At 37.2% G+C, this 24,893-nt stretch overlaps 1 protein-coding gene across 1 annotated transcript in view; it reads left to right on the plus strand.

Moving 5' to 3' along the window:
• The first annotated feature begins 1,308 nt into the window (after positions 1-1,308).
• The window catches only part of LOC113050571 (cAMP-specific 3',5'-cyclic phosphodiesterase 4B-like), a 171,622-nt gene continuing 148,037 nt past the window's right edge, over positions 1,309-24,893 (plus strand). The window contains exon 1 of the mRNA XM_026213660.1: positions 1,309-1,691. The gene's annotated coding sequence lies outside the window, so the exon portion shown is untranslated. The remainder of the gene's footprint in view (positions 1,692-24,893) is intronic.

The following is a 24,893-nucleotide window of genomic DNA, read 5'->3' on the forward strand; positions in this document are numbered from 1 at the left end:
AATTACTGTCGTAAATAAATCTGTTGTAATTGTTTGCCATAAAGCTATTGCTAACCCCCTTACTAAACTTTACATACTCCAAGAACAGATGTTTATGGGCAAGCATGGGAAAGAAACAGAAGTCATTATCCTTATTTGTCATTTGTCAGTGTATTATCAAAACATGATTTTGAAACTGCCATTTCAAGGTAAAAAATAAATAAATAAATAAATAAACAAATATATATATATATATATATATACACACACACACACGTACATACAGTTGCTTTAATATAGGTAAAGTACTGGCCAACATATAAATAGTAGACTTCTCATAGTCGTGTGTGAAAACAACAATGAATTTGTGACGAAAACATAGCTTGAGATGAGATGAAGTAACCTAAACCCTGCAGTTAGGGTTAAATAATTTAGGCAATTATGGGCTTGACACTTAGTTTGTAAAGGGCCACTTACAATGTATGGCTTGTAACTGAACATCCTTTTCTTTTCTTTTTTTTTTTTGCAGTATTTTAGAGAAGACATTGTACTATTTTATGACGTCCAGCTGTAATCAACATACTTTTTTTCACAGTATGCAGTATGAAAACTGACTTCCTCTTTATATCGTGTGGTGCATCAGTCTTTTTGACCATGTTTGTGTGAGTACAGTATATTCAACAGTGTCCATTTCTTCAAAGTTGCTTTATAATAGCCCTTGGAAAAACTGTGACAAGACCAACACTGTTCATCATATGACTGAATCATTGCTAGCTGACACATAGGGAAATGCGTCACAAGGATGCTCTGGTCAAAATAACACACACTGGCACACATTCATGTAAAGTCTACTGTATAACTAAAGTAGATTGTTAACCAGAAATCTGAACCATGTTCTCATGACAAGTATTTTTTGGATGGGGAGTTGTCACAATATAATATAATATAATATAATATAATATAATATAATATAATATAATATAATATAATATAATATAATATAATATAATATAATATAATATAATAATTAAATAAAAATTGTAGGCCAACATTTTTAGTTTCAAACAACAACCCATCCTTAAAAAAAGTCACTGTTGTTAAAAAAAAAAGGTGACAACTTGCCCCAATTTCCACCATGGCTTTGATCAGTCTAAATGACTCATGCAGGTATGGACAAATGTTCTTTTTGAACCAATGCCTGGAGACGGAACATAAAATAAATGCAATAAATTGAGCATTCATCCTCCCATCCAGTGACTTAATCACACGCATCCCACGTCTCAGTGTTTATAAGCGCTCTTGTATCGGAGATCCTCCTCTGCTTTGACAGTCACATTGAACGCTCAGCCTTGAGAGGGGAAGTGCGAGCCTGGTGCGCGTGGAAATCGCTTGCGTCTAGCCAGAGCGAGAGCGAAACCGAATCCCAGCATCTTTTTCGTGTAGGTCGGAGAGCTCGTTTCTGCAAGGACTCCGTATACCAGTTCAGACTGTCTGAGAGCAGCAGTGTTGAAGGACAGAAGCGGAGCAGGTTTCCATACCGGGACAGAAGATGCTGCTCCTTCTTCCTTGACGGCTAGTCCGCCTCATGGGTTATACGCACAAACAGGAAAACACAACGGCACAACACTCGTGTTCTTGATCACGAGTTTAAAACGGGATCCCTTTGTGCCTCTTTTGTCTCCCACGTGCAAGAAAGTGGATCCGTATTTGAGGTGAGAATGTGATTCTCAGATACTTGTTCCAGCTTTTGTTTTATTGTTTACACTGTTGCCGTTGTTTTTGATATTTGAGTGTTCAGTTTTGGTACGTGAGTGTGTGTTTGCATCTCTGGATTCTCAGTTGGGATGCTGAGGGGCTGTTCAGTGATGTCTGATTAAGTTGCTCTTTTAGATTTGATACCCACGCGCATGACAGCGGGTTTTATTTACAACCGTGACCATTAAGAAAAAGTAGCTACTATGAACGATATGGGTAGTTTTTGAGTAGGCCTACTGTTTTTTTTTTTCTATTACTCCGTCTCCGTTTGTACAGCAGCATTTACAATGAAGTCTTTTGTAAGCAATTGTTCATTCGCAATCAAAATAGTTAATTAAAATAATGTAAATGCAGCGATGACACGGGGAATTAAAATAACCACAATATATGGTCTATATGAAGGAAATATTTCAAATTAATTCATCTGTAAATTTGGTATTTTCTCATGTGAACGGAATGCGAGTTGTTGGTTTTGTCTGCTGCAAGGAGCGGGGTTTTTTTTTTTCATTCCACGAACACGCTTTCTTTTTCGCTCGTGCGTGGGACGCGAAAAACCTGGAGTGGAATTAGGGTCGAATGGTTGCAGAGAGAGATGGGAAATCTGTGGTTCCGGTCCATAGCCTACTGTAGGTTGAAAGTTGAAAAGCGACTGGCTTTAAGTTTGTTTCTTAATCTGCAGTCTTATTATGCAGTTTTGTGCTTCATTCTACAACGTCATCAATTGTCGAATTCATATATTAAAGAACAAAAGTATAGAGCAGGGTTCCTCCAATCTTGGCCTGGAGATTAAATGCGCTACGGAATTTAGCTCAAACCCTTATAAAAGTCATCTGCTTGTGATTTTCTAATGATCCCTAAAACATTGATTGGCATTGACTAACATGCCCAGGTGTGTTTGATTAGGGTTAGAGTTAAACTCAGCAGGAAAGTGAATCTCGAGGTCTAGATTTGAGGATCCATGGTATAGAGAATGCATGAAAGTAGGCTACCTTAATGTGTTCTTGATATCAAGGATGCAATGAATGCAGACTTTAGAGAATCAAACCATTAGAAATCCCAGGACTCATTGTTGGCATGACGTACCTGTGTAAGCTTTAAACTCCAAGCTTAAATGTCTCACTGCAAGTTTGCAAATACATGGTGGCTTGTAAAAGTAAACTTGTGACTTTCCAAATTTGTTATTTCAAGGTAGCCTTTAGTTAGACTGTTTTGCAAAAAAAGAAAATATATATATTATTATATTGAACCGTTATATTAAAGCAATATAACACTTGCAACTGTGTTTTACTGAATATCAGCATGACTGATTATATGTGGCTGCATCACAGCCATGATGATCTTGTTCATGACAAACCATTATAAAAAAGAAAATGAGCTATTTTTATTTCAACATCTTTAGTCTGATTATCCTTAATTATGATGGCTTTATTGCCAATTAAAGTGAAAGGACACATTGTAGCCTAACAGAAGTTTCCTATATGTAAATGGATTTGAACATAACACAACCATTAAAAAATTACATGCTTGAATAGGTAAATGACTGTTATGGGAGGAATCACTCCTTTCAAACAGATTTGTCTAATTCTAGTGTATTTATTCCCTCAGTAATTAATCTGATGCACTATAAATTTTTATCTGTCAGATTTAGTTATTCAATCTGTTGCCTACATTCAGTATCCAGTTGTACTCTCTTACAATTTGACTTACTTATCCATGCAAAATGTTGGTTTACAGTCAGTGCAATTAACCTTGCAATAAAATTATGATAGTAGAAAGAAGTAAGCATTTGTTAAACCCTGTCTTGTTTGTTTAAAGTCATCACTGCTCAGCCAACAACAGCAAAAGTAAAGTGCTGTCAGCTGCCAAGACAGTGAGCCCTGGGAAATACCCCCATCTATCACTGCATAACCACATACTATTTCCATCTTTGTTTTCTTTGTAGTAAATCGGTGTGTGGTTTTTCTAATATGACCATATTATACTTTTTGTGTCTTGAATAATTCTCCTTTCCCCCTTCCATACTGTCACATTTGTCACACATTATCTGCATCATGCATTGTCCAAATACTTCTGATTTTGACAACTTATAAGATCTGTATTGCTGACACACAAAATATTAACTTATCTGCTACCCAAACATATTAAAAATGCCCTTCAGTTCAGCAGTGCTAGGGTCATTTCTCAAACCGAATTGATGCAGAAATGGCAAACAAGTCCGATAGATTCTTATCATGGCATCTCTATATGTGTACTGATCCAGTCATTTAACTTATGATTATTCACCAAGAGAGTCCATCAACCACAACACAGACTCTCACACTACACATTACACCATGGACTACATTTCCCATGCTCCATTAAACCAATCACATTCACCTGATAACAATCGCACACACACACACACACACACACACACACACACACACACACACACAGCACAATCATCAGACATGCTTTATAAGCATTGGACTTCCTTCTCACACACTGCTGAGTATTGTTCTGTGTATATCCTTCTCCTAGTGATCCGAAAGTCTTTCTGTGTTATTTCTCTTAGTCTTGTCTTGTCTTAGTGTCTAGGATTCAACCCTGCCTGTGTTTTTGATCATGTCTGTAAATAAAAGCTTGCACTTGGTCTCGTCGGCTCAGACATTACAATATGGTGTTCCACAAGGAGCTGTTATGGGTTCTCATTGTAGTTTCTTCAACCAGCTAAAATAATATATAAACATAAAGTTCCTTTAGCAGTTAATCCAGATGAAATAATTACATTTCCATATAGTTATCACCGCTCACGTCACATGACAGTCTGGAGTCTACTTAATAATATTGCACATCATTTCTAGTTCCTAATCATCGCAACCTTTGCAACTTTAATTTAGTAACTTTAGTAAGAGTGTATATGACAGCGATCATATGTGATTCAGTTTGCCCTCCTAATGCTACTTGGCTTTTCTCCTATTCTGAGGCTTTCCTCATAATTACTTGCCCTGTTGAGACAAGCATGTTGCTGCCATTATCTCATGGACAATCAATCAGATCTTGAACAGATGGACACTCAGTGACACAGGATTAATGGTTTGCCTTACGAATTTCATACCCGAATAACACATACACTGCTTGGTTTGCAGGAATGTGTGTATTTTCATGTTTGAGTGTGGGGGATTGCTGTCACACTCAACTGAATGTGTGTTGTGAGCATGTGCCTATGTGTTATGGGGTCTGTGTGTAAACCATTTGGTGAATTTGAGTGTGTTACTTTTTTAAGACGATACCCAAGGTCTTTTCTTGTAGTTTGTACTGTGTGCTATGATTTCCCATGTATAATTGTTGGTGCAGAACCTACACAGTACCTAATCTATTAGACCTCAGCACATGGCAGTTGTCATCAATCTCCCTGATTGTTTGTTCACTTTGGCTAATGAAAACCATAAATTGTATTACTTCGGTCCATTGTCGGAAATATTTTCTAGAATACAGAATAAAACTCTATATTGTCAACTCACGGCACCTTCTACCACTGAGCCAGAACTGGTGCAGAGATTGAGGGGTTTTGGCAGTGGTGTCACAGTGCAATAAGCATCAGGTGCTTATCTTTACACTCTGCCAGCAGCACTTACTGTATGCACCTCCTCATTGCCACAGACTCCTATTGTGAGCTTGGCCATGGGCTGGTAAGGGAAGGGTCAGGGTGACATAAATTATAGGGTTTGCTTCTCTGTCTGTTTGCATATGCATTAAGATGTAGATAAAGGTCGTCCTCAAATTTTCCAGAGATGGGACTTTGGCCAGTATTTACTAGCTTTGTATTCAAATTTAACATAGAAAAGTGATAGGGCTGCATCTAACATAAATTGCTGTAACCTCTGGCAGTTTAAAATATGAAATTATTTGATTTATTTAATTTATTTAATTTATTAGTCTCCTTTCTCTTATAACATCTCCGTTGTTTCTTAATTTTTATTGTGCAATAAATGCATGACTGACATTTAGAAGAACTGTAAAATGAAAGGTTTGTGATTTAGTGAACCTTAATTGGCAATATTAATAAACTAGGTCACATGTTTTTGCATAATTTTTGAATTCCAAAAAAGCTAATTTTTAGACTTGTCTTGAAGGTATGCATATATTTGCGTTATTAAAAGTCAAAATAAAATAGCAGTCAAATCAAGCTTTCTGTCCACACTGGATACAGACAGTAGACAGATGCCCGCTGAAATTCTGATGTAACTCCACACATTGCAGTTTGTGGCATTTGAATGCAGCTTTGTTGGAGGGTTTGCAAATAAACCTTTTTTGAAAGATGACACAGTGGCCACTGTATTAGATCTGACAGCATCGGCATCACAATTCATAAGTAAAGCCAATACTATCAGTGACACTTTTGCAATAGCTGAGGTATATATTTTTTTTTTTTTTTTTTTTTTTTACTATTCATTTATGTTAGCCAATCCTAATAGTCACTGCTTACTCGCACAACATTTAATTAAAATTAATGTTTCTATTAATGAGTTCTCATGCAGATATGCTTAGATTGCAAATGAAATCGAGTAAAACAGCCTGACAGGCCACTGGGAAGGAAGAACACACAAACTGCTGATGTTGTGCAAAGTTGCATGGTTGTGGTTGCAAGCATGTTGGGTTTTAGAGCTGAACTGAAATGGGGATGACACAACAGTCGTTTCTTTTTGGTTCTGCTTTTAGTTATTTGCATTTAAGATAACAAGGTCAAAACAACCATTTCCTCTCACAAGAAATGTCCACACATGCAAACACTGTTCTCTGTAGATTGGAGATTCTTGCATCAATGCAAAAATACTTAAGGGTCTTTAGCAAAACATAACAGTTTCCAGTTGCCATTACAGTATGAGTCCTGTAGGTGTTTTTTGAGGAAAGACCCTAAGATCAGTGTCTTATGATGCCATGTCATTGTAAATTGTTTTATTTAATACAGTTTAATAAATTTATATAAGGTAATAATAAGGTAACAAATGCTGAGTTTTATTCACTTTTGATGAGATAAGTAGATGCATTTTGTCAGCTGTGAATTTGCGTCTGTTTGAGTGGCATTTTCATTAGTCTACTCTAGACAGAATGATTGGATTATTCTTCACGTCAAGATTAATCTATTTTATTTGCCTACTGGAAGTCTTACGGATTTGTATCTTTTGAGCAATATCGAACTCATTTAGATTTGGCAGGTAATGTTAGAACCTTTATAGCTCAATAGTAATTGGAGATGATTGCATATGGAATGGTAAGATCCAATGTATTTTCTTTATGGTCTATGTATATAGAGTATTCACATGTATTAGTAAGTTAGCCTGGGAGGTTGGTTCTCAATCAGAGAGATTTCAGATAGTGTATGAGGACATGATCTGTGATCTGTGTGCCTTTGGCTCTCACCATTCACTTGTTCGATATGCTGTCACAATTTGTCCCAAAATGCATGTTATCTCATTTTGAAGATAATGTTTTGCATCTATGACTGACATTTATGCCTTATGTGAATTTCTATGGTACTGTTTGAAATTACACATTTTAATTGATTTTAAAAATGACATTCAAATACTATATTTGCTGATAATTATTTTTATTTTATTTTCATGTTAAGTAACCATCATAAATCACCTCTGTAGGCCCAAAAATGCAGCCAAGGTTTACAGCAAGGTTTAACTCAATAAAAACAATGTGCTTCATTGCTATTGATTAAAGGAGCTTTCAATTGAGAGTCACTGAGCATAGTGTTTGTGTTGAATGTGCATGACATTTGAATCTGATCAATTGACAGTTTTCTTTTGTACAGTGCACAGTCCCGGCTTGACCTGATTCACCATAGCATTTACAGTGACAGTGATTTGAAAAGCTGCTGTTGAGATGATTTGTCGTGATCTCAGCTTCAGACGCATGGAGAGTCAGATTATCTCTTTAGATTTTAATGCATGAAAGTATTTTAACAAGAAAAAAAAAAAAAAACTGTATTTAATGTGGTTTGGCAGCCTCTGAATTAGGACACCAATTATGCAGATTAAAAATGAAAATAAAATCCTAGGTTCACATTTTGGCTTAAATCATCTTTGTTAGAAAAGGATAAATGCAGAGGGAAGCAGAGACTGGCTGTGCAGAATTAAGCTAAAGCCAAAGAAAATCAAATCCGTGGCCCTGACAATATTATGAAACCAAAAGGAACAAGGTGGATGTTAAAAATTGGATTCTAAAAGGCATGCTTTGTTTTCATTGAACATCTACAGTTAAATCAATCGGGTCTTTAGGAAACTGCAAGATGTAAATAGTAAACAGTATATTCCATTAAAGCTTCAGATCCTGCATGTTGATAAATAACTGAATCAAAAATCCATCCACTTAACTTTTTAATCATAGAGAAAATGGAGGAGGGCACATAATGTGGTGTGTAGAGGCTGGGTAATTTTTTACTCTGTGGTGAGTTATAGGCTTGTGTGTTTGTGTGTGTGTGTGTGGAGAGAGGAAACCTGTTTTTTCCACAGGGTGTCTGGAAGGAGCTAATACATCATGATGAGGCTGGCCAAGCTGCTCCATTTGATGCCTGCATGTGTGGCCTTTGAGAATTTATCTGGTTTCAGCTCTGCTGTTATAACCTCTAATAGATTATTAAATAAGACAGCTGCTCCGAGATGGTTTATTGGGGAATTGTGCAAGTACACATGTAATCGTACCATTTCCTTAATAATACATAGGGTGTGGATGGCCACAAGCATCAAGTCACATGATAATGGATAAATGAATCTGTTCAAACACACACACAACAAACAAACACATTACCGTTCAAATGTTTGATGTTGATAAGTGCTCAACAAGGCTGCATTTATTTGATCAAAAATAATTTTATTAATGATTTTGATATTTATATAAATGTTTTATATATTGCAGTAAATCAAAAATAAAATGAAAAATCACATCACATGATCCATTAGAAATCTTTCTCATATGTAGATTTGGTGCTGAGGAAACATTTCTTTGTCAATGTCACATTTGATCAATGTAATGCTCTGTTGCTGAATAAAAGTATACATATATATATATATATATATATATATATATATATATATATATATATATATATTAGTCCTCATTTTTCTAGCACGTTTTGCCTAGGATAGTATAAATTGTGCCAACTATGCAGAACAGCCCAAACATAAACTGACAAACTAAATGCTGCATTTAATGCCTTCCACTGAAATTCAGTAGGAAGACAGTTAGGGACTTTGTGACTCTATTCCTTTGTGACAGCATATTTGATCTGAACACTGGCTGAACTGAACTGGCTGGCTGATTTTTTACACAGCACTTTCTGTTTTATGAATACATAGTGTTGCTGGTTGTTGTGAGAATGTTTTTTTTTTCTTTCATTTAAATATTTCTGGTTGAAATGTTTGAACGTGTGCCTGAACCTAAAGCATTTGTTCCTTTGAGAGTCTGCCCAAAGTCCAGCCAACGCTGCTCAGGATCTGCTTGGCCAGATGTTGAATGCCTCTCTGCCAGCCATATTTCACTATATCACAATAGAAAACAGCTTGGCATGCTGTTCCCAGGTGTTCCTAGAGTGCCATTCTGAGTTGTCAGTGTAAATCGTGCCCTAGTTTTATTGAATATTTCATGTTGTTTTCAGGCGGTGGTTTTGGGGTTTCATATAGTGGTGTGAATGTTGTTTTGAATATCTAAGTGTTGTATTATTAAATTTGTCTGTTTTCATACGGTCAGATTTGCCAACTTGCACCATCTGGTGTTCACCAGAACATGAGAGGAAACGTCAGTAAGTTTAATAGAAAACAGGATTAGAAAAGCACATGTGCTGAAAGGGACAGAAATACTTGCGGTAGATTTAAAAGAGCTGGTAGGAGGCAGTGAAATGCATGGATGACAGACAGTTCCACTTGGGAGGATTTTCAGAAAACACCTTGTAATTAGTTGGAAAGCGCAGTTTTCAAAGCACCTTGTCCTCTTCCCAGCCACCGTTGACTTCAAATTGGTGGAGCAGCTGGCTCAAAGGTAATGATCTCAGAATATTTGTTGCAGAACAAGCGCTGCTCTCCGGGGACCTTCTGTTTGCCATGTCTCTGCTTTTACGTTTCTCCATACACTTTCTGAGCAAATAATGAGAGTAGGTGATGGATGGAAAAGGAGTGGGAGGATAAAAGAGGGAAATTGGGCTGGAAACAATGGAAACAAGTGGGAGAGATTGCACAAAATGGCCAGACAAAAAGAAAACTGCTTGTGTTTTTCACAGAAGTGTAAGAATACCGTGTATAACAGAAGCTGGGAGAGAATGAAAAAGATAATGAAATCACTGACAGAAAGTGGTGTATGAACCCTAGAAATGGTCTCCTTTGCGATTTTATTGTCTGAGTGTTTTCTTTTTGTTACACAGCAGAACGTCTGTCTGAGGTACATTCATCAATTTTCTTTTTTTTGTCTATATCTATAAATAAAAATACACTGAACACAGCCCCACCCACCCACATATGGTATAATTTTCTCAAATGTTTGTCAAAACATTTCTCACAACGTTAAATAGAATTATAATAATGTCCAGAGATGAATCAAGAAAATAAGAGAATGGAAAATACGCATAACAATTAAAATACAAACTGGTCAATCGTTAAAGCCTAACAAAGATAGTGCATTAAGAAAAGGAGCCCAAATATAGTGAAAGTCTGTGGGGTTTTGCCTAACAGAATAAAGAATTATCTCAGGGGTACCATAAGATAAAAGCTCATTAATCTGATGTTTTTACTCTGGGGGGTTTGTGGATTTCCAGTTTTTAAGTATGCATTTTTTTTTAGCTGCAGTGCTTGCAAGCAAGATAAAATAGCCTTCATGATAGGTCATGCTAAGTGAACAGATTTCACCTAGTTTTCCAAATTTTAGGATCCAGATCAATATGATTCTTTTGATATTTCAGAAATTGTTGCCATGACATACTTCCAGAATGTCTCTAAGGCTGGACAACTCCAGAGCATATGAAGAAGAGTCTCAGTAGACATTTGACTTCTATGACACATAGCAGAGATCCCACCATTAAGTTTGTTTAGTCTATAGGGGGTGTAATATGTTCTATGTAAGATGTTAAATTGAATTTGTCTGTGTTTGGTGGATACCTATACTGTTTGTGACTTTTCAAGAAGAGTACACCAATCATTAGCATCCAAAGAACACTCCAGATCTGATTCCCATTTATACTTTGTTGAAAATCTTTGGTATGCCTGAAGATTGTTAATAAGAAATCTGTATATACAGTAGAAGATGTTAGGCCTTTTTAGAGGTATGTCTGATATCGAACAGTCTGGGATTTTTCAGATAGGGATTGACTCCAATGAGTGACGTCTTGCCCAATGTCTTATTTGTAAGTACTTAAAAAGGTTATCCTTAGGCAAGTTAAATAATTCAGATAACTGAAGGAAGGTAGCAAATATGCCATTTACATAAAGATCACCAATTGTTTTAATTCCTTTCCAAATCCAGCTTTGTATAGTTTTGTCAACAATGGCACTTGGGATATTAGGATTTCCATCAAGAGGAGTGTTCACATGTAACAATGTAATTAAACCCAAGAGTCTATGTGATTCCTGCCATGCATCAAATGTGTCCAGGAGAACAGGGTCAGGAAGACAATTTAAAAACATATTTTGGAAAATGTCTTGTTTTTTTCTTTTTTGATCATGAAAAGTCAATTCTTCAGAATGTCTTCTATTGTGTGCAGTTACAAAAACATAGTTATTATTTATCTACATAATCTATTAAATTATATTATAGTTACAAAATAAAATAAACTTATGGTTGATTGAAAAAAAAAGCTTTTTAAGATACACATTCATAAATGTAGATATCAAATGCCATAAAAAAGACTGAGATATTATATTTTAACTCCCAGCCCTGCTACATTATTTACTTACTAGGATCAAAAAAATTAATGACAATACATTTTTAATTAATGTCTGCCTTATTCTTCCATTCATCTTAATAATCCTCAGTGTTTTATTCTCTCTTGTGAGAAACCTATTTTAAACGCTGTTGAATCCTGTAACACTCACCCATGAATCTTCAGATTGTGTTCATTTATTGTTGCTGGCCAGCTTAGCCTCGTTGCTGAATAGAAAGATTTTACATAGACAAAACTAGCGAGTCAACATTATTTTCTTCGCTAATTGACAGCAGATGCCAATGATAGAACTTGACTTTAGAGTTTAACTATGTTCCTTTAAGATATTTTCAGCCTAAACTGGGATTTATTTTCATTGTATTTATTTCAGTGTAAGTGTGAGAGAAGCCATTCTGTCACACCATATGCTCATAATGATGTTCATTTCAAAATTCCAGACTTTTAAAATAACCGTGCCCTGTCAACTGCCCATAAACACATGCCCACACAAACATGCACATAAATATATGCACAGACAAAGAAAAGTATTTATAATATATGCGTTTCTCAACATGTAATCTTAGTTGTGGATGAGGTGGCACTGGTCTTTTTGAAATGAGCTTATGACAGCAGCCATAATTCTTCCACTCAGCTTGGCAACTTGGTTCTGTTTCAGCTTTTAAAACGAACTAAAGCTTAGTCCTTTGAAATCAACCTTCCCTTCAGCTGCAACCGCTTTGCATTTACATGAAAATGCAACTATAGAATGGAAGAAGACAATAGAGAAGGCCAACTCTTAAAATAGACTTGCTCTATATTTTTGTTTAGGAACACTTATATTTCCAAGTTACAGTTGATGGCTAAAATAAACGAGACTTATACAACACAACTTGAAGACTATTGTAATGATGAATCAGATAAAGGCTATGTGATTTTATTTATTTATTTTATGTTTTTCAGGCAGCAAGCATTTTTTAGCATTCTGGATGTCCAAAATTATTTCAATGTTCATTTGACGTTTCAACTGCCTTAGCAAATATACAGTATATGCACAACTGGCTGCTAATAACAGCTGTAATATGCAGAGAAACTATGATTCAGAAATTCAATTAAGCACAACCCTAAAGGCATTACTTGCATGAATAAATGTCAGTAAACAAGTTGGTGTCATTTGGGTGCAGAGGCTACATCAGCTTTGCATCTGCTGTTGAAGTTTAGCCTCTGGATGTTTAATCTTAGGATCGGAGAGTGAACTATAGATTGTGTGCAAAGTCATTCTTCTTAATGCCTGGTCTTCCAGTAAGTAATCTGCACGTCATGTTCTTGGCACTTTTCAGTGGGTAGCATATTCAAGTTTAAATATATATAAATATATATACAGGTGCATCTCAATAAATTAGAATGTCATGGAAAAGTTCATTTATTTCAGTAATTCAACTCAAATGGTCAAAACTCATGTATTAAATAAACTCAATGCACACAGATTGAAGTAGTTTAAGTCTTTGGTTCTTTTAATTGTGATGATTTTGGCTCACATCTAACAAAAAACCCACCAATTCACTATCTCAACAAATTAGAATACGTCATGAATTTTTTAGTGAATAGTTGGCCTTCTGGAAAGTATCTTCATTTACTGTACATGTACTCAATACTTGGTAGTGGTAATTGACTTGGTTTAATTCAATCATGAATATTGTGTAGTCTAATAGAGAGAGGGTTGCTCTGAACTTTCACCCTTCTAACTTACTGGAAGGGCTCTTTATAAAAGTCACAACAATTGCAACTCTAAATATGATTTTTCAGGTCTTATACCATAGGTCAGTGAGGTGTGGAAATGTCCAAAGATCAGGAAACCCTAGAGAGTCTCGGAGGTCTGGTGTTAGTTGAACTCACTGAACTTTCTGCCTTTTAGCTCACTGAGAGGACCATTATAAAGCTTAAAGCATCTGCTGTATGCCTCTGTCTAAATGTGCATTTTTTTAAATGATTTTAAGATTTAAGAATAAAATGTGTTTACTCATCAATAACAGGGTTAAATTTCATAAGAGATGTGTCAGTGATTACCATTCACTCACAATGTCTGCCAGTAGCACTTGCTAGGATATAACTAGAAAATGTTTGGATGAAAATTGATTGATTGATTCAGTCATCACTTCTGCCACTCTATTTCTGGATTTGTTTTCATGTCAGTGGTTAATGTCTAAAATGACTGGACATTGTAATGGTCTTTTAAGGTACATCGCAGAACCTGAGCTGATTCATGTTTGACTGGATTCAGCAGAACACGCTGTATTCATGCTTAAATAACTAGCATGCTATCAACATGTTGTTGTGAATGCTGTAAGTTGAATGGGCTGAAAAGAAGCACATTCACAGTGTTTTTCTTTTTATTATTAATTATGAATGCCATGCTTCACAGCTTCCAAATAAAAGATACAATAAGAAAGTCAGTATTTCGTCATAAAAAAAGAACAAAGCAGAAGCACAAATACAGGAACAGCAAAGTCAGGTTTTGTACATGCAGTGACAAGATTTCTTAGAAAAGGTGTATGAATATCACTTTTTGTTTTATCTCATACTGTACCACCTACTATCACAGTAAGTATTGCCAGTATCAGTATCTCTGTTAAATGGCCAGTTTGTATGATTTCTAAGGTAAATATAGCATTTACAATTTATACATATATAATTTTTGTTATCATTCATTATCAGAATATGATTAAAATATGATTAAACCTTTTAATAATTTTTAAATGAAATAAACATCACCAGGTGCCCTTTTTCCCTACTGTACATTACCGCTTTCTGTCTTTTCACCATTTCTGATCGTTTTGAGATAAATTAAAATAATTATTTCCTATCTTCCACACCAATTTGCTAGTGCTGTTTATTTTGTTTTGGAAGTTTATTATAAATTCTTTAAATAATCACATATAATAAAAATGCTAATATTTAATATCAATAATTTGTTCTGCCCATTAACAGTATCATTTGATTACATTGATGATGTGAGGAATTCACTTCGGTCTCATTGCACAGTTATCAGGCTCAGTTCTGTTGACCCTCTTCCTTATGCAGGGTTATGTTACGGTGGAACTAATTAAGCAAAGTGTCAATTATCCAGTCCTACAAGATTATGCGATGTGTAATTATGTTAATTATAAGTCTTCACTCTATTATGAGCCAAAGGTGGAGGTTAGTATCTAGAATAACAACAGAGATTATTAAACTTTTCTGAATCACTTTGAGGTCAGAGACTGCAGAGCACACTATTTTTTAAAAGGTTTTAAAAATTGGTGCTATAAAAAGTGCTCATAAGTGTCAGGATCTGGTAAAGGAGGAACTCAGGTGCAGACAGGGATTCTCAAACAAAGGGTTTATTACAAGAAGGGGAAACAAAAACCCACGAGGGGGAAAACACGGAGCAAGGTAAAGACTAAATAACTAAAACAGGACTGGACTGACAAGATAAACAAGGACTCTAAATACTAACTATAAACAAACACTCACGGTAATACAAACACTTCTTAAGGAACAATCACAGAGTGGAACAATCACGATCACAGGTACAATCACAATGAACCGACGCAAGACAGAGCACACTAGGAGATCTAAATAGGGGTACTAATCAAGACGCGACAGGTGTTACAGATAGGACAATCAAGACACGACTAGGTTAACAAGGGGGGCGGGGCAAGGGAACGAGACAACACAAGCACATGGCCCAAAGACAAGGCCATGCGCTTGTACACAAAACATGGGTCTGTCATGATCCTGCCTCAAAACTAGGAAAAAAATCAAGGACACGAGGGCAGAATCATGACAGAACCCCTCCCTTAAGGAGCGGCTTCCAGACGCTCCTCAAGTGAACATCAAACACGGGACACGACTGACATGACAGACTGGGACACAGACACAAACCAACAGGACATGACAAATAATAACAATGGCAAACATGAATACACAACAGCAGGGTTGGGGTGACAAATCAAAAAAAACAAACAGGGAAGGGGAGGGGGCGGGACCACAAAGTTCATGGGGGACAGACCAGGGCGGGTGGGAGGGGTAGGAATCTTAGGAGGACAGGACAAAGGCTGACGACGGGGGGTACGGGCAGGTCTGGGTGGTGAGGGGCGGGGAGGGGTCTCGGGACAACTGACCGGGGACATGACGGGAGCAGACAAGGGACGCGGGGCAAGACTTACGGGACGCGGGGAGACGACAGCTGGACACGGGGGGACAACATCTACTGGACACGGGACGACAACATCTACTGGACACGGGGCAACATCTACTGGACACGGGGCAACATCTACTGGACACGGGGCAACATCTACTGGACACGGGGCAACATCTACTGGACACGGGACATCTACGGGACACGGGGCCACATCAACAGGATACATGACTTCATCAGCAGGACACGGGGCAACACTCACGGGACACGGGGAGACGACATCTACGGGACACGGGGAGACGACATCAGGACACTCGGGATTTCTGGGGACAGGGTCTGAGGACAAGACAGGACTGACGGGGACTTCTAGGATACGGACAAGACTAGACAAATAATCAGAAAAGGCTTTAGCCGCTAAGACAATTGGCATCTCCTTACGAGATGAGATACACTGAACTAAAGTCTTTGCTGCAGAGTCGGCCGCGGCACTCTCCTGCGCTCTCACGACTGCCGACTTGCATACTGCCCTCTTCTTTGCCGGCTCGGGCACGCCAGCGCTCTCCGCTGCCGGCACGGGCACGCCAGCGCTCTCCGCTGCCGGCACGGGCACGCCAGCGCTCTCCGCTGCCGGCACGGGCACGCCAGCGCTCTCCGCTGCTGGCACGGGCACGCCAGCGCTCTCCGCTGCTGGCACGGGAGGAGACAGGGTCACAGGACCGGCAGGCCCCCTCTTCCTCCTCTTCCTCCTTGGGCGCGGTGCAGAGGCCACAGCTGGGTCAGAGGCGGGTTGGGGGAGTTCGGTCTCAGGCAGGGCAGTCTCGGACGCCGAAGACTCAGAAGTTGACTCCCATGAAAACCGTCTCCCTCGTTTCATGGGGAGACTGCTGGCTGAGGAGGGCACCTCAGGACTCTGGGAGGGGCTTGCCTGACCCCCCAGGGTTGCCACGGCCAGGACACGACCCTCCGGGATCGCCGGCAGCTGGGTAGGTGGGGACCTCTGGGGCTCCTCTCGCCCGCTCGCTCCGGAACGACCTCCCCTGGTCCCCCGGAACACCACAAGGCGAGAGCCCTCAAGACAATCTCGCTGGCTGGCTGATGCCATCCAGCATTGCCTCCTGTCTGCTGAGTTCCTTGGTGGTCGGTTCATTCTGTCAGGATCTGGTAAGGGAGGAACTCAGGTGCAGACAGGGATTCTCAAACAAAGGGTTTATTACAAGAAGGGGAAACAAAAACCCACGAGGGGGAAAACACGGAGCAAGGTAAAGACTAAATAACTAAAACAGGACTGGACTGACAAGATAAACAAGGACTCTAAATACTAACTATAAACAAACACTCACGGTAATACAAACACTTCTTAAGGAACAATCACAGAGTGGAACAATCACGATCACAGGTACAATCACAATGACAATGAACCGACGCAAGACAGAGCACACTAGGAGATCTAAATAGGGGTACTAATCAAGACGCGACAGGTGTTACAGATAGGACAATCAAGACACGACTAGGTTAACAAGGGGGGCGGGGCAAGGGAACGAGACAACACAAGCACATGGCCCAAAGACAAGGCCATGCGCTTGTACACAAAACATGGGTCTGTCATGATCCTGCCTCAAGACTAGGAAAAATCAAGGACACGAGGGCAGAATCATGACAATAAGTGAACGATTTTCTGCTGGAGAAATCCATTCATTTCAATAGGAATCTACACAACAGTGACTTCCGTGTTAGGACAGAAGATATTAGAATCAGTTTAAGTTGGTCACACCGATGCTGCATTGAATAACAGAGAGTAGCTTGGTTTGAAAGTGACTTCTGTAAGCAGTATATTGCTGTACTATTGACAAGAGACAATTAACATTTTTGTCTGATAAATTTTTACAAATTATGGCCAGACATTTATTTGATCAAACTCACAGTTTGCTTTATGTACTACCAACATTTTTTTTTTTAGATTGTAGGTATAAATAAATTATATTAATGAATAGTTTTAATAAATTTGAATTCAGATTTTGAATTTATTTGGGTATTACAACCCAGAATAATAGGTATGAGTTTCACTTAAGTGCAGCATTCTGTATTTTGCTTAAAAGAAAATTACAAATAAAAAACCTTCTACTGGTTCCGAAGATAGCTGTCCTGAACGGCTGTACTCAGAACTCCAGTTTGGAGAAGCAGCAGAAGGGAAGAGGTGTTTGTATTTATTCACCCATGTCCCATCTGAGAGCAGAATGCCAGTGTGACTGGTATCTAGTGGTGAGATTACCCCAACTGGGAATCCATTGCACGCAACACATTAGATTTAACAAATAGGACATTTCCATGGTACCTTCATATGCTTGATTCCTGTGTTCTTCTGACGTCTAGGAACCCTACAGGGAAGACTTAAAAACACATAGATGTACCATCACCAGACCCGCTGGGTGCAATAAGTCTATCATTAACTTTAAAACAGATCAGATGATTACTCCTTAAAAATCTGATAAGCTTTAGATATGGTCTGGAACTGCTTTCACAAACTTATTTCCCCCTGGGTCCTGGAGCCCTTGTTTGAGTGTTTAACAAACTCCGGTGCTGTTTCATTGTTGCTACTGGTGTTCTGTAATTGATGCTTGCGCCTCCACCTGTGTTCAGGTACTGAGTTTGCAGACTATTGAGTGACAAAAAAGTTCTGCCTTTCCAATCCTTGTCACTTTTTTTTTTTTAAGTCTTTACTTTTCTAATGATACATTTTTCTTCTACAACAGTGCAGCATCTGTTCCTTGCTGCTGCTTGTTTGTTCTTTGATCTGGCGTTGGTACACCGCTTACACTGTGTGATGTAAAAGCATTCGCCACAAGCATAATTGGCAGACTGGAGTTTCTGATGTCAGGCTTTCTTTGAGGGATGTTATCTGGGCTCGGTTAAATGAAACTGTGGTGCATGCCTCACCATCAACCACACTTTTAATCTATGCAAGCCGCAAAGTGAAATAGCACTTTTGACCGAAAGAGCCTTTTTAATCGGGAAGTTAAGGGACTTTAGTTAACCTGGAAAAATTGCTTGGAGGAATCCAATGGCATTGTAAACAACTTGATAAAATTGACATTATCTGCTGAAAGTAGTAATTTACTGTTTTGAGCTGTGTGATGTGGTTCTTTCAAAGAAACATTCTCCTTTGCTTTCTTTAAAAGAACTAGAAGTCAGCCGTATGTAGAAAAGAAGCACAGTACTGTGCAAATGTTTTATGGTGCAAATGAGGATGTTTAAAGACTTCTTATATTAGCTAAATTAAATTAATATTTAGTTTCCAGTATTATTTTAATATTATTTATATACTATAATAGTTTTGTATTTATAGAGGTTCTATGCAGCCATGCATTATTATTCTTATTTTCTTGTTATCACGTTATTTCTCATGATCTCGACATAACGAGAGTTGTTTATTCATTATAATTACTTAATTATCTCGATATAACGATTTAAGTGATTTTATTTTTATATTTTTATGTTTATGTTCAGTTTATATTTTCATTTTTCATTTTTAATAAATTATGTACTTTTGCTATTTTTCAGTAGTTTTTTTAAAATATTGTTTTATTTCAGTTTTAGGTTTAGTTCAGTTTCAGTTTTTATTTACTTTATTTATTATTTCCATTTAATACAGGGTGGCCGTGGGTCTTTAAAATGTGTTAAATTCAGATTCGGTGGGTCTTAAATATTTTCGGTTCCAATTACTGCAAGAGATTTCTCCTGTCTGATGGACCCAGTGACCATTTACAATCATTGCAAAAACAGATTCATATAACATCAAATAACATCTTGAGGTTAATATCCAAAACATGCATCAAAAATGTTATGTAAACGCTAAAAGAACACAGATAAAATATTGCTTCAGAATACATTTTACACAACCAAGAAATCCCAGTTACGCAGTGCTTTTGTGAATTTTTTAGTATTGGATATTGTCTGCTGATATGAAAAGTTTGCTGTATATCTTAATAATAAATAGAACAGCAGCATATATATCTTTTTACATTTAACAAATGAAATATTACACATACAAAAAATAATGTGTGATTTACATCAGAGGTTTGGTCTTAAATGTCATATCAGGTGGTATTAAAAAGGTCTTAAAAAGTCTTAAATTTAACTTGTTTATATCTGTAGACAACCTGTAATAACTTTACTGACTCAAACATATTTCAGTTTGTTGTAAACATTTTACATTTTTATTTACAGTTTTTAATATAATAGTTATATTTTATTCTATTTAATCTTTATTTCAGTTAACAAAAATGTTTTTAATAGTTTTCATTCTAGTTGATAACCATTTTAGTGCCTTCAGAACAGTACATTTTCACATTGTTTTAAAGGTCATTTTCAGGTTTTTTCTAAGCATTCTGGAAAGTGGAAACGTTGCGACAGTTCATCTATGTATTTTGACTGGCATTTTTTCTCGCTTCATGTAATTCCAAGCTGACTCTATGAGGTTGAGATCAGGGCTATGTGTGGGTCATACCGTCTGTTGCAGGACATACAAAAATCTCACCAGATTATGAGAGTATTTGTAAAATAAAGGTTTTAAAATTTATTTTGTTCTTCTGAAACTCTAAACCAAAATAATGTTTGTTGTTGTTGTTGTTGTTTTTTGTGTGTGAAGCAGTCATCTACTGTTCTTAAAAAGTTATTATTAATGACATAATTTTCCTTTTTGGATGAACTAACCCTTTAAGCCATGGTTCATTGCCACTCATGTTCTCAGCACTCATGTCTAATGAAACCTAATGATGCCCCTGGGTCCTGTCTATGTTTTCTGTGTGTTGAACCAGTTCAGAAAAACAATAATGCAGTAATAATTGAGCAGAGGTGATTCCAATTAACTAGTGTTGCTGTGTACAATTGTTTTAAGCAAATTTGGGCTTATCTTCCTCAATAAGTTTTTAATATGGGAAATAATGTCTCTTTATATCTCTGTGTTCCCTCTTAGTTTAAAACTCAATAGGAATGTTGGCATTCCCTGATCCACGTAAGCCATTTCCCCTCTTACACTCTGGGTTATTACTTGCTATACTCAATGGAGAAATGGAGAAGAAATTCCCTGCTACAAACAGGTTATTAAGGGAACCTAAATTGCCTCACTGGAGGGGAGAGCAGCTTAGTGACTATAAAGTCGTTTTAACTGAGTCTAGGTCATTAGGACATATTAAACACTAAAGACCCATTATCCCACCGTAATCATTAACTCTTTAGTTAGATGTCCAAATGGGTGTGCGTGACCCTTACTAAGCATTCCCATGGGAATTTTCTCTATGCTAAAAGCAAAAAAGCAACAAGGAAGCATAGCATAATAACACATTTTTTTCTATGAGTTTGTGATTATACCATGACACAAGGATTTGTGCTCCAGCAGTTTTTCATTATTTGTCAAAAGCTATTTTGTTGTATCATCAATTTTCTCTACTCAAGCCCAAATGTTTAACCCTGTGTAGTTTAGATTTCCTCAAAGAACTTTCATACAATGACTGGCCAACTGTTAGTGAATCACAAAACTATAGTTTAGAAACAGTTCAGCTTGGCAGTAACCCTAAAACAAATAAAGAACATCCAGCTGGCATTTTATGGTGGTAACAACCTCTACAAAACTACAAATCGAGCACAAGTATAAAAGCCAAACTCACTTCCAAATCCAAGATTACTGGAACAATGAAGGAAAGTTTAACCAAAAAGATGTATATATTTGTATTAGGAGTTTTGTCAATACATTTTCATATAATAATACTTTTGGATGGATGCAAGAAAAAGCTGCTGATAACTGCCATGAAATAACATTTAAAAAGGGGGGTGTGTGGATTGCTGCACTCTATGGCTCAAAGAGAGAGAAGAAGCAGTATAGTTTAATAATATATATCTTTCTAAAATAATTTATCTTTCTAAAACAAATTCATTCAAACGGACTGTAACTAATTGTGTTTAACCACTGAAACATAGAGTATGTATGTTTGCTTGAAGGGGCATTATACATGCTGCCTGTCATATGTCAAAACATCTGGCAAAAGAAGAGTTTTAGTCACAGTAATTATTTTTCGGGATGTCAGAGCCTTTCACAGAAGAACAACAAAACGACAGCAGTGGGACCAGATTGTGCTGTTGCTCAAAAGCCGCATCAAATATTAGAACCCTTTCATGTGATTGTCTAATGAGAATAGACTAGCAGTGTTTATTAGGCTGTTTCTAAAGCTTAATGTTGTTGGAAAGTGTGCAAAGCAAGCGAAGAGCAAAACAGCAAACTTGACCTTTATGTCAAAGAAAAAAACGAATCTTATTTAGAATTCCAGGAAATGTATTTGTGAAGTGCTTCTTGCAATACTTGTTATTCTAATGCAGCTTTACAAAATCAGTGTCAAGAGATGTTTGAGAAGATGAAAAATATAAACAACCACATACAGTTATTGACATTATTAACTATATTGACGCTACCATTGAATATTAAAACATTTACTAATACGAATCCATGCAAAATGCAAATATTTGCAAAAACCAGATAACAAACAAGTGAGGAACTGAGTAAAACGTCTATGTGAAAACATAAAATGTAAGGTAAAACAGGATTTGAGATCCACAGATGCTGACATACAGTATTTGTTCTGCATCCGTAGAAGACTTTGTGATTAGCAGGAGGATGTAATGTGGATGGTAACTTAGCTGGCAGTGACTCACCACCATTTCTTTTGGGGGCTGGTGATTGGGCAGATTGCAGCAATTACAGTATTATATTAGAACACATTTATCATTAATTTACTCTTTGAATGGGTAGAGGTGATTAGGTAAATAGGTAATTGGGGCCTCAGACTGTGGAGTATCTGTGAAGCTCATGTTTTTCCTGATGCACATGTTATGCATCCATTCTTTAAATGAATATGAGAGGTTTGCCTCCTGGGCCTTTTATTTCAAGAGTTTTTTTATAACAGTAAAGTTGAAATGTAGACTATAGACCACTTTGAACCGCTCCGCTCAATGGGTGTTTTTTTTTTTTTCCCCTCAGTTTTAACTTTAAGCTTCTTGGCTCTCATTCAGCCAGGCAACTTCTTGAAACTCACGTTGTGATTTCAAATCTCACAATGTAATTTATGTCAAAACACATCTCTGAGAGTTTGGCATGGTAATATACATGACAATGTTGATTTGTTTGGTCTTGGTGGAATAGATGTGCTTCACTGCTGCTGCGGCAGAGCAAGTACAGTGACTCGCTACATCCTCAGATATGCTGCTGTGAGCATGTAAGAAATATTGCTGCTGCACATATATCATATATGTGTCACACTATATGCTGACGGAAGGAACACGGAGCTGAGGATAAACAAAATTGTCTTTATTAGTCCAACACAGGGGTAATTCAAAATATGGATAACAGGAGGAAGACCCACGTATGTAACTGGTAGACCCGACAAAACCGAACTGAAAGGACTAAGGTTTATAAAAGCAGGATAACAAGTAACAGACAGGTGCAGGAAATCAATTATAATCAAACTAAAAAATGACAGGAAACAGAACAAATAAGGAAAAACAGGAACTTACCCCCATATAACACAAATGAAATCAACCCATAGCAGATCTATACAGGTGGAGCTGGGGAAGGTGGAGGGTTTCTGAAGCGCACTGCAAATGCTACAGCAAGCACTAGCCAAATCTATGAATGTTGAGCAGCTCATTGGCTTTTGATACATAAAGAAACCAATCAGCTGTAACCTGTGATTAATGATTAGTTATTATATCAAATTAGAACATATCGGACTGCGCTATATAGGGTTTCATGGCAGAACCCTGTATTTTATTTGTCGTAAAAATATGACTTCATGTGCCACAATTGCAAATTTATATCTATATTTTTTTCTCTTATGTTATATCTCTCAGTTGCCAATTTTACTTTTTACTCTGGGGCAAAAAAAAAAAGTGTTTCCGTAGTCGTGTGAAGTATTTATTTAGATTTTTATTTATTTAATATTTTGCACTAATATTGAACAATTTACAGATTTCAGAAGCACAACAAAATACTTATGTCAAGTGATTGGTTGTTGAAAATGTACATTTCCACCTAGTAAACCACCTGAAATGTAAAAAAAAAATCCCTTTTAGAGCTCTTTGTGTAAGTGTCTAAAGATAAGTGAATGTCATATAAAAGACCCACATGGTGCCAGACTCCTTTACATGCTGCATGAATTCAGTGACATTGGCAACATTTAAAGCAAGCTTTTACTTACTATTAGACCCGACCGGCCATCTAACTCTTTCTCTAGTTAATGTCAGTATGGTCAGGCTGCGGGGAGCTCCCTGACAGGGTAAGAAAGCAGAGGTCAAATCAATAGAAAGTGTTTATGGAATCGTGTTTTTAAGGCTTTCAGCTGTTGAGAGACAGCTGCTATATTCCTAGTTCACCATGGCCTGGACTGTCCTTTGCATTGAGTGGCTGTGGATTGAGCTAGGCACAGAAGTGACTGATGGATTGACAAGAAAACATAGCCTTAAAGAGATACTGAAGAGAGAACCTTGGCAGTGGCCGCAGACAGCTGTGGCATATAAAAACAAAATGTTCAGTCAAGTTCAATAACAAGAAGAGGAATGAGACTGGCAGGCCAGAGTGTAAACTGTGTAGAGAACATGCAGAAAAAAACATTTTTTTATAAATCTGATGCATTCTGACCTGTGATGAGCTTTCATTCAGACAGTGTTCTCTTTTGTTTTGTTTTTTTCTTCCAGAGAATCTTCCTCAAATTGAATTTTCAAATGCACTTTGTGTCGCTACAGTTGAGCAACTCCAATTTACAGCAACAGAACATTGTCAATGTATTATTTTCCTGCTGGTTAACGTTGCTCATTGAAAATCACATTCAAACCCTGTGGAATATTTCATTAATTCAGAGTCACATTTATAGTTATAAAAACCAGCTCATCTGTATGATAATTCTCATTCAGTACACAACTATAGGAGAGCAGGATTGTCTAAATAACCCTTTAATTGTACAGTTTTCAGAAAGACCCATCCCAGAACATCTCAATTATGGACTTGTGTAAATAGCATGATTCAGTAAAATGTACTTATACAGC

The sequence above is a fragment of the Carassius auratus genome, chromosome 31 (assembly GCF_003368295.1).
Source record: "Carassius auratus strain Wakin chromosome 31, ASM336829v1, whole genome shotgun sequence".
NCBI classification, from domain to species: domain Eukaryota; kingdom Metazoa; phylum Chordata; class Actinopteri; order Cypriniformes; family Cyprinidae; genus Carassius; species Carassius auratus.